The 11218-nt window shown below is 41.7% G+C and overlaps 2 pseudogenes; one reads left to right on the top strand and one right to left on the bottom strand.

Annotated features, from left to right (window-relative positions):
* Positions 1-541: 541 nt before the first annotated feature.
* Positions 542-7955, top strand: LOC119809192 (annotated as a pseudogene).
* A 569-nt stretch (positions 7956-8524) lies between these two features.
* On the bottom strand, positions 8525-9130 carry LOC119809193 (annotated as a pseudogene).
* Between the last annotated feature and the right edge of the window lie 2088 nt (positions 9131-11218).

The raw sequence follows: 11218 nt of genomic DNA on the forward strand, positions 1-11218 counted from the left end.
TGTTTTGTTTTCTATTAGATTGTATTTTGATATTTTTAACTTGTGGTTTGAGTAGATTCCATGAGATTACAAGATACATACACTTTTTTCCTTATTCTTTGGTAAAAATGTCAAGCACACTATTAAAATATTAGAAACATTATTAGTTCTTAAAGTGTGGGCTCATTTTTTTTCACTGTGGCCTCCAAGCACGTGCTCTCAATTTTCTTTGGTATAAGTTAAAATACAAATGATCTGCCGATAACTATTTGTTCCAAACCTACGTGATTCCTGGATGTTTAAAAATTACCTAGGTCAAGAGTCCCCGCTGGGAGCAGCTGCCTCCACTTTGCCTGTTTGTCTTGTTTGTCTTGGTGTCTGTGTCTGTCTGTCTATCTGTTCCAGAGTTTGTCTTCACTCCAGATCTAAGCCTCTTGAGGACACCGACAACCCAAGAGTCCCCTCCCACAGCAGGCTATTTGCCCTTCCAAAGGTCATGTCTCCCACCTCTTAAGGCGTGACAGCTGGGTATTCCGAGCCAGTGCGGCAGCCTAGACCTGAAATGGCTCCAAAGCTTTCCCAGGTTCCTCCCTCTGCTTCTGTCTTCATTGTTTTCTCCATGCTCGGTCCCGTGGTTCCAAGGTCTCCTGCTCCCTTGGTACCACTGCCAGGATTGCCTTTTGGCCTCGAATTCCTAGGGCAGGTTGATTAAAACTTGATTTATCAAAAGGTTGAATAAGTAGAAACATTCCTAGGACAGGAGACCTGTGATACGTATGCACTAGGCTCTGGGCCTGGACAGTAGGTGGGGTCAGGCTGCTGAAGACAGCAACTGTTGTGGTGGTCTGCGCATTGTTGCTGTGGTGCCCGCTGGCAGCTTCCTGTCTGCCTAGCAAACCCTGGGGACCAGGAGGTGCTCCACCCCCATCTGCCTGCTCCACTGTGGCTGCAGCTGCTGTTTCTGTGGCCTTCGGGGAATGGCAGTAAGGCTCCACTTGGGTTAGTGGCCATGTGCTACAGACCTGGTGTCCCTATCCTGTCTTTATAAATTCTCCATCCTAGATGCGATTGCTGGACTGTCGTTTGAGTAGAAGGGCTTTGCTGGGCTTTGTGGCTGAGGTATAGACACCAACTCTGAGGTGAAGACTAAGGAAGAACCTTGAAATGTGGGTGGTATCATCAAGCAGTGGGGACAGGACAGTTGCTCCAAGAAGCCCTCACAGATGCTGATGACTTTGGCTTACAGTTTCCAATAGATCTACTGAGAGCGAAGGCTGTGATGTATGGAGCCATGATTCTCACTTATATATTCTTTTTTTTTTTTTTTTTTTTTTTTTTTTTGGTTTTTCGAGACAGGGTTTCTCTGCAGCTTTAGAGCCTGTCCTGGAGCTAGCTCTTGTAGACCAGGCTGGTCTCGAACTCACAGAGATCTGCCTGCCTCTGCCTCCCGAGTGCTGGGATTAAAGGCGTGCGCCACCACTGCCCGGCTACCTCAACCAGAATTTAAGATGCTCACCTGCCCTCTCAATCCTGAGGCAACCTTCTCTTTGGTATACAATGTAGCAGGGTGTCTGGGTGGTTGGGAGCCAATGTGTCCCATCCCTTTGCTCTACTCCCCCCTCCTTCACTGGTGGCCTTGTGAAGAGTAGGTATGAGAACCCTTCCTCACTGGGTTTTCCTATCTTCTATCAGTTCCTATGCATGCAAGAATATTAGCTTTTGAACTTCCGTCTCCTCTCCTTCCTCCGTTCCTCCAGGACCTCTACATAGGAGGAGGCATTTGTAATCCAGGACTAGCGTTTTCCCATTGGGTTAGTGGGTAAAAGGCTAGCAGGATCAAATATGGCTGACATGCAGCTCTTCCCTTACGTCACTTCAGCCTATTAGTTTAGCTTCAGACTTCGCACTTTGAAGGGTTGCTGCCTCCTCACTAATAGCTGTAGCGGTTGAGATTCAGTGCCACCTCCTAATCTGTGCCCTCTGGTGCCTTCTAAGGTGTCCCGTGCCTTATTCAGCTGTTAACCCCTTCTTCCCCCAACTGTAGGAAGGAACCTGTGTCTTTATGTGTTGTACTTACAAACTGCAACCTTTTAACCATTGGGTGATGAATGTGATAGCAGAGGGTAGAAGAAGAAGCCGGCGTGGGAGAAAACAAAGGGAGTGGCAACAGCTGGGCTAGAGTTGCTATCCCTTAATCTATACCTACTTGGATTAAAGAAAAATAACATTCCTTAAGTCAAAAAAAGAGAGGAAGAAAGAAAGAAAGAAAGAAAGAAAGAAAGAGAGAGAGAGAGAGGGAGGGAGGGAGGGAGGAAGGAAGGAAGGAAGGAAGGAAGGAAGGAAGGAAGAAAGAAAGAAAGAAAGAAAGAAAGAAAGAAAGAAAAGCTACTGAGGTAAAGTCAAATCAGCATTAAGCCATCGCTCTAGCCCGTATAACGGTCCACACACAAGTGAAATGAAGCATTCACTCTCCTAGCCCCCTCAGCTGTTAAACACATGCATGCCCAAGGTTAGAACTGTTATCACAGAGCCTCTTCATCTCCAGACTGTTGCTGGTTTATAGATGCTGATTATTTTTATTAACTTGAAAAAGTCTTTCTCCCATCTTGTTATTAAGATCGGTATCCAACTCGCTTATGATAATGATGAGCAAGATAGCTGTAGGAAGCGCTGTTATCGTAATATTCGCCAAAGAGATGCAACATCATCCGCATGTCAACATCAGTCTCATGAAAATGTAGAAGGATTAAAGTTGGGTAGTTATGCTCACAACAGAGAGAAGTCTTGTTCTTGTGGGATAAGAACAGGGGGATAATATAAACCAAGGAACAGTAAAGAAGCGAACTATGTTCTCAACATATCCCGGGTCAGTAAATTGAATCAACGAAGTCGGCCTCATTCCCTTGGTGAAATCACTGACTCCGTTTTAAAGATCCTGCCCCCTACAGGAACCTAGTCACTCCCACGGGTATTCAAACCCAAGCAGGAAATTGTCACCAGGTGGCGCCAAACTTCAGCTAAGGTTGAGGTGAATTTGAATCATGTGTGGATCTTGGTTCTCTAAGCTGGGCCATTTTGGAGGACATTTTTGTTTCATTTTATTTTTATTTTGAGTCATCTCGCACATTATGGGCAAATGCTGTAAGTTTCCGACAACTCCTCCGTGGTCCATTTGGGTAAAGTTGAGAACCTTCAGTGTTGTTAAAACTAAGACTTCTTACTATTTTTTTTTTCCGGTCTTGTTTTCTTCCTTCTAAGCCCTCACATTCATTCACTTGGAAAGACCAACTATTTGTTAAGTTTCCATCTCCCTATGCCTTTGCCAACCCTCTTCTTTTGTCTGGGGATACATTTCCGGTCACAGTCTTTGTATTCTAGATCTAATTAAGAGCTTTTTCTCTGGAAAGGTCAAACCTGTGGTCAGCTACGTCTGGAACTGTCTCCTTGAAGCTCTTCCACCTTTTCTAAAGGCAGAGTTACTAGTCTCAGTTCTCTAGTTTTCCAAAGCACTTCGTTTGTGTTTGCTATGGTTATCACATTAAGGTTTTTTTTTTTTTTTTTTTTTTTTTTTTTTTTTTTTTTTTTTTTTTTTACTGTATTTGTCAGGTTTCTATTCAGTAGGAAGGCCACTCAAGCATAGGAACAAGCCAGATTTTTCATTTTTGCATCATCGTTGGCTGACATCACACTGGTCTCATGCTATGCCCTTAAACACATGAAATGGTTGTTTAATAGACTGTACATGTTTAACTTGTAAGATATATTAAGTTTAAATAAATGAAAGCAGGTAAACATAAAAAGAAGATAACGATCGTCTTTCTAAAACAGAAATAATCTTTGGAAAATGCGTATGAGCCCTGTGTTTTTTGTTTTGTCTGATTGTAGCTATAACAACATATTCATAAGCATTGCAACATGTTCATATGTTGATGGTCCACAATGTTGTGTGTGTCTGTGCGCACTTGTGCGTGCTTACATGTGTTCTTCTTAGATTTGGGATTTTAATAGGACAATATAACTATATTTGGTGAGTAACAGTATTTCCTGTAGGAATGATACTCTTTCTGTATGAGGGAATTACATGCAAATATTTCAGGATCTACATTCCTCCTAGCTACTCTCTTACCTACATTAATTATCACTAACAACTGGCATAGCGTAGTTTTATTGACACCTAAAGTCCTACAGCTAAGGTGTAAGTCATGAGGTCATTTATGTCATGAACCAGAAAGGACTATAGTGATGGCTCTGAATTTTACAGGCTGGGGAACATAATATAGAAACTGGTGAGCCTCCAGTTTTTTAACGGCAAAAGAGTAAACAGAGTCCCACCCCTTTCACTGTTGCGGAGCTGCTCTGACCCACGCAGTAACAAGCCATCTTGAGTTACTTACTTTATGAGATGCGTTAACAAATATGAAAACTAGTGGGAGGGAAAAACTGCAAGTGGCACACACGACTCTAACCCCTCAGCTGAAAAACCCTCCCACTGGAATGTAAGCTTAGCTTCTAAGTCCATGCCTGGGCTTTGGTTCTTAGGCCTCCTCCATGCTCCTGTGAAATGCTTTGGAGATGCTCTCCAATCCTTTCTGCTTTTGATCTGCTCTGGGATCCTATTTTGGCAGTTAGAGGACTTGGAGTATCCCACGGGGACTGTTTGCTTTCTTATCTAATCTTTAGCACATCTAGCAGCAAAACAGGCCACTAGCTGATATCGCTCTGCCAGAGGAAGGTTGTCTGAGGATACACCACTCCTGTCGCTTTTAGTGTGCAGTTGGGTAAATAACTGGAGGCATCCCCAGCTCCTGACTGCATAGTGCTCTCTGTGGGCCCCATTTTACATCTCTTCTCTAAAGATAGGGTCCAGCTTGGGATCCAACAACTGTTTTCTGAATAGGATTAGCCTTCTGTTTAGGCAGCACAAGTTAAGAAGCCTCACAAAAGCAAACTCGATGTTTTTGTTTTGTTTTGTTTTCTAATTCTTCACTACCTCCTCACTTGTGAAATACTTGGCACAGCTCACTTGGCCCAAGCTTTTCACCTGTTTCTCCTTTTCTCATTGCCTTAGTCACTTGTAAAAGTCACTCCGAAGGAAAAGACCCATTGCTATGCTGTATTCCCCTTTGATCACACGGGAGTTGTTTGGTTAAAGCTTCATACTCTCCAAGCCTGTCTGTGATAAATAAGCATTAAAGTACCCACGAGGCCCCTCAACTTGTAAAAGGGATGATACCAATTTGGAAACTGCTGGGTTCCCTGGTTTACTTCAAAGAGGAGGTCCTTCTTGGCAGGCTCAGCCACGTGCTAAGGAAACCAGAAACACTCAGTAGGTTGCAAGCAATGCTCAGAAAGAAAATAAATTTGTTGTCGATTCCAGAAGCTTTAGAGTCCATTTCACAAGCTCAAGAAAAGAAGAATGAGACGGGTAGACATTGGTGACTGCAGGAGCTCCTGGCTCCAGTAACAAGCTAGAGCACTTTCTGTTGACATGAAAAGTGGACATAACAAAAGAGCCAGACATGATTTACCTTTGGACAATGGACAAAGGTTACTCTGTGATGTTGCTGATTAGTTTGATATTGTTCTCCTCCATGGGCAGGGTGTTGCTTCCTGATTCCTCCTGCTGAGAAGGCAGCAGGTGTCCCAGGGACACTGTAGTGGTGTTTTCTGAGTCTTGTCACAGATACAGGGGCTCAGCAGGGGTTAGTTTAGGGTTATGTTTCTGCCAGTCAGTAGGATAATAAAGTGATAAACCCAATAACCTATATATCTATATCTATGTCTATGTTTATAATGGTGGATATTCAATTTAAAGGACTGCTTATTCTTCTGATAATAGTTATTTAAATCGTGGATTAAATGACCATATCTTTATGGCATAGTAGAGAAACAGAAGGTAGACGGCAGTCTTTCTTTACCAAGCAAAGAATCCTTGCTGCATTCAGATGAGTGTCAGATTAGAACAGTTTCAAATAACTGAGACCATGATGCTGAATTTCGTTCTTTTAATTTCTGGATTGTTGGTTTAAGCTTCTATCAGGCCTCTCTTCTACATTTTTTCAAGCATTTGTTGAAAATGGTCAACCGGGTGATGGTGGCACATGCCTTTAATCCCAACACTTGGGAGGCAGAGGCAGGCTCCAGAGCTATACAGAGAAAAACTGTCTCAAAAAACAAACAAACAAACAAAGCAGTTACATGCTTCAGGGACAGAGAAACACATAGATGCAGAGAAATTCCAGCACAGGTAAAATCCCTTGTCCTTGGCACCTGTAGCTACCCTCCAGTGTGAACTAATATGATCAAGTACGTCTGTTCTTTATGGGTAGAATGGCATCTTTTTTCTCTCTCTAAATTGTGATTATTGATCAAAGTTATTGCTACATCTTTGCCTTCTTTGAGTATAGGTGGGGTGGTGGTACATGAGTGTGTGTGGTACATGAGTTCTTGGGGAATGGGGGCAAGGGTGAGTTTGGGTGTCTTCATTGATCACTCTCCAATTTACCTTTTGAGTTAAGACTGTTCCTTGAATCTGGGGCTCAATGACTGGTTAGGTGCTCTTTCCAACAAGCCTGAGGTCTCCAACTGCTTGACACTGGGTTTGTTCACAACACCGCAGTACCTAGCTTTTGGCGTGTTTGGTGAGGTTCTAGACTCGGGTCCTCATGCTTGTACGGCAAGCTTGTTACCAAGTGACCATCTCCCTGGCCTCTTTATTTATTTAAGACCAGTGTGAGCGTTAGTTCTTTTATACAAATTTAATTCATGTTTATATCTTATTGCATTTAATATATCATAAAAGACTACCCGTTCAAGTACTTTTCTATGGAAGATAGTATCTTAAACTTGTTTTTTCTTCTGTTTCTGGTATAACTCACATTTTACTGCTGGCCAGGTAAAGAAGAAAGTCATAATTTAATACAGGAACAAGAAAAAATGGGGAAGCTCAGGGATTCTGGAACAAAAACATCGGGCAGGGTAGGTCAGGAAGGAGAACATTTTTCTCACTGAATGAATAACTTAATTTTCAGGATGCTTGATAGTCTACTGTCCCAGGAAACGGGCATTTCGATACTCAGTCTGGGTATGGTTTTTAGTTCCATTTCTGCTTAGGTATCTTCTGTGGCTTGAAGATAACTACCCTATTTTCTTAGTTCATAAATAAAGTTATATTATGTTAAATATATCTGCCCACATTTTACCTATTGCCCACTTTTACCTTTTATATCAGCTTATCCCAAATCCCATACCTCTTCTTTATAATATATCTTAGATTTGATATAGATTTCACATTCTCTCTAAACTATTTCTACATATTTTAAATATATTTGGTTCTTTTAACTCTTGGAAAATGTTTTCATGCATTCTAAATAGACTGCTTGATAGTAGTTAGCAACTATATTTTGATAACAAATAAATACTGGATGTTATTAAAAAAGATGAAATTTTCTGTGGGGTATCAAATGAATTTAAACCGGATAACTTCCAAAACTTTCTGGCTAAAGACATTGGTCTTCTCACTCAAGTTGTTAAAGTCTTTATTTATACACACCTGCTTGGATTTATTGTGGGAAGACCACAGACAAACGATTAAACTTGAGATGTTTCAGGCAAAACATGCTAGTTCTTACTGTAAAAAAGAAGGGACATTTCTGAGTCATCGCAGTCTTGGAATGCAATACCAAACAAATGAGAACCAGACCACAAAGAGTGGGGCCAAGGACATCATTACTGAGTGAGTAATATGAGCAACTTGCATAAACTGTGGCCGAAACTGAGTTTTTAGCAGACAACCATAACCTTTTGATTGCATCAAGAACAGTTAAAAGCTCTTTAATCTGCATGTTGTTCTTCAGGAAAGAAAAATTCATCAATCCAATTCATAATCTCAGAGACCTGTGCTTCTTCAGATGGAGTTAACCCTGCTTTTCTGATTCTTTTCCTAGTTAGCATCAAAAGCTGTCATAGAGAACTAGAGGACCATGCTTGTTTCCTCCACCCGGCAAAGGGGAAGCAAGGTCCAGGTAACAGGGCTGTTTCCCTTCCTTTCCAGTGCCTTGCTATGGACTCCTCCAAAGCGTTAGATAATAGAACAGGGTATGTCTTACCTTTGAGTAGTTGTGTGATACACTATGTTCTCATCATTTAGAAAGTAGATTTTTCTTTACGTTATTCTGATGAGTCACGTGTTCCACAATCCTTGGAGTTTTCTAGCTTCTTCAAATAAAGGCCAAAACATCTTTTCTAGGAGGACACTCTCCCTTGCCCCGTGCTGACCTTAACTTGCATCAATCCCTCTGCCTCAGTTTCCCAACCATTCTGCCTAATTTTTTCTTTTTCTTTTTTTCTCTTCTCCCCTTTAGGGCACTTTGTGTTTTGGAAGCAAAATATATTGAAAACACCTTTCATGGCAGAGAATAAACTTTTTCCTACCTTGTCGTATACACTTTTGCATTCCCTAACAACTACTTGCTAAGGATTCCATAACATATTTTGTTCTTTTTTGACTGTCCTAAATTGTTTACTGGATATGAATTTTAAAATATTACATGTATTGGTGGTAATGGTGGTGTTGGAGAGTGCCTTCTCCAGGCTGCAGGGCCACCAACAGTGTGATAGAACTCGTGGCCCTTTTCAAAGCCATAGATCTCGAGACCAGAAGACATCCGTCCCCAGAAATCTCTGTGTTTGTGGATTGGTTTGGTGACCCACTGGGTTCCAGGATTTCTTCTGATAGTTTATGAATGGATCAATGAGGATAACCTCAAAAAATTTGTCTGTGAGATCTTCACCAACCCAGTAAAAAAATTAATGTTCTCAAAATCCCCCAGGGTTCAGCTCTTTCCTCAGCAGCAGCCTGAAGGCTTTGGGCAAACTTTAGCTGGTTGATGCCATGATAGCCAAGCCTGCTCTAAATTGAAGTTTTAGAACCAGGCATTTGTAGTCATATGACAGACACGAATTCTGTATATGACATAACCTTGCTTGGCCTTGTATCTCAGCATTCATGTTTTATTAGACCAGTGGTGCAGGGAGCGCCATGCTACGCCTAGAGCTGGTAGTGTTGACAGCAGTGGATCCTCAGAAAAAAGTGCATCAGGTCAGACTGTTTCTTCTTCCAAAGTTCCTGGATGTATTTATATGCCCTCATCTTGGCTCGCCTGATGACTGCCACCAGAGTAAAGGAAGAAACCTTTCTCCATATTTTCTAATTTTTATTTTGGAAAAATGTCATACATTATTTACCACCTAAACAGAATATTTTTTGTTTGAAGTACTGCATATATTCAGAACACCTGTTTATGTACTAGGCATCACTAAAAACTATCTCCTAGTTGGACTGGGTTTACTATTTTGGATACCACATTCTTCTTTATTTATGTTTGAATGAGAGCATAATTTATTTTTATGTTGTTTGAAAAAAATTTTCTTTAAAGAAGAAAAGTCAAGCCGGGTGGTGGTGGCGCACACCTTTAATCCCAGCACTCGGGAGGCAGAGGCAGGTGGATCTCTGAGTTCGAGGCCAGCCTGGTCTACAAGAGCTAGTTCCAGGACAGGCTCTAGAAACTACAGGGAAACCATGTCTCGAAAAAAACAACAACAAAAAAAAAAAACAAAAAAAAGAAAAGTTAACAATTTTCTTGAGAAGCATCTGATATATTTTTCATTTTTTTAAATTTTATTTTAACATACCAACCTGTTTCCCCTCCCTTCTTTACTCCTGCTTGTCTCCCTCTCCCCCTTCCCTCACCCACTCCTCCTGCAACTTGACTTAGATGGGGTAAGGCAACTGATGGCAACCAAAATGCATGGCTTATCAAGTGGATGCAGGATCAAGTTCCTCCTCCTGCATTAAGGCATCCCACCATAGGGTTTAGGTTCCAAAGAGCCAGCTCATGCATCAGGAACAGTCCTGGTCCCACTACCAGGAACCTCACAAAAGACCAAGCTACACAATTGTCACCCAGATTCAGAGGGCCTAGGTCAATTCCATGTTGGCTCCCTAGTTGTCAGTACAAAGTCCATGAGCTCCCACAAGCTCAGGTTGGCTGTCTCTGAGGGTTTCCCCATCATGAACTTGTCCCCTCCCAACTAATATAATCCCTTCACCCTCTCCTCAACTGAACTCCTGAAGCTCAGCTGAATGAATGCTTGGCTATGGATTTCTGGATCTGCCTCTATCAGATACTGGATAGATGAAGACTCTATGATGACTAGGGAAGTCATCAAGCTGATTACAGGGGAAGGCCAGTTCAGGCACTCTCTCCACTATTGCTAGAAGTCTTATCTGGGGTTATCCTTGTGGGTTCCTGGGAGGCTTCCTGGCACCAGGTTTCTCCCTAACCCCACAATGGCCCCCTCTATCCAAATAGCTCCCCCATTATTCTCCTGCTCTGTCTTGCCCACAATTTTACCATCCTTATCCCTCATGTTCCCATCCCCCCCATCATCTCCCTTTTACCTTCCCATCCAGGACATTCCATATACTTCCCTTTCCCGGGAAGATAGATCCATGTGTTTCTCTTAGGGACCTCCTTGTTACCTAGCTTCTCTGGAGCTGAGGATAGTGGTTTGCTTTACAGCTAATATCCACTTATGAGTGAGTGCATACCATGTTTGTCTTTTTGGGTCTGGGTTACCTTATTCAGTATGATTTTTTTTCTAGTTATATCCATTTGCTTGCAAATTTCATGTCATTTTTTTCCTGTTGAGTAATACTTCAATGTGTAGATATACCACATTTTCTTTAATCTATTTTTTGGTTGAGCGGCATCTAGGTTGTTTCCAGGTTCTGGTTATTACAAATAATGCTAATATGAACATAGCTGAGCAAGTACCTTGAAATGGTTGGGCATTCTTTGGGTATTTGCCCAAGAGTGGTATAATCCCATTAAAAAGGGGGTACAGATTTAAACAGAATTCTCAACAGAAGAATCTCAAATGACCAAGATACACTTAAAGAAGTGTTCAACATCCTTAGCAATCAAGAAAATGCAAATCAAACTGACTCTGATACCATCTAATACCTGTCAGAATGGCCAAGATTAAAAACACTAATGGCAGTCTGTGTTGGAGAGGATATGAAGTAAGGTGAACACTCCTCCACTGCTGGTGGGAGTGCCAGCTTGTACAAGTCACTTTGAAAACCAGTATGACAATTTCCCAGAAAATTGGGATTCAGTCAACCTCAAGACCTAGCATCTGATATATTTTAAACTCAAATTTTTATATTCTTTGT

The sequence above is a fragment of the Arvicola amphibius genome, chromosome 3 (assembly GCF_903992535.2).
Source record: "Arvicola amphibius chromosome 3, mArvAmp1.2, whole genome shotgun sequence".
Lineage (NCBI taxonomy): Eukaryota > Metazoa > Chordata > Mammalia > Rodentia > Cricetidae > Arvicola > Arvicola amphibius.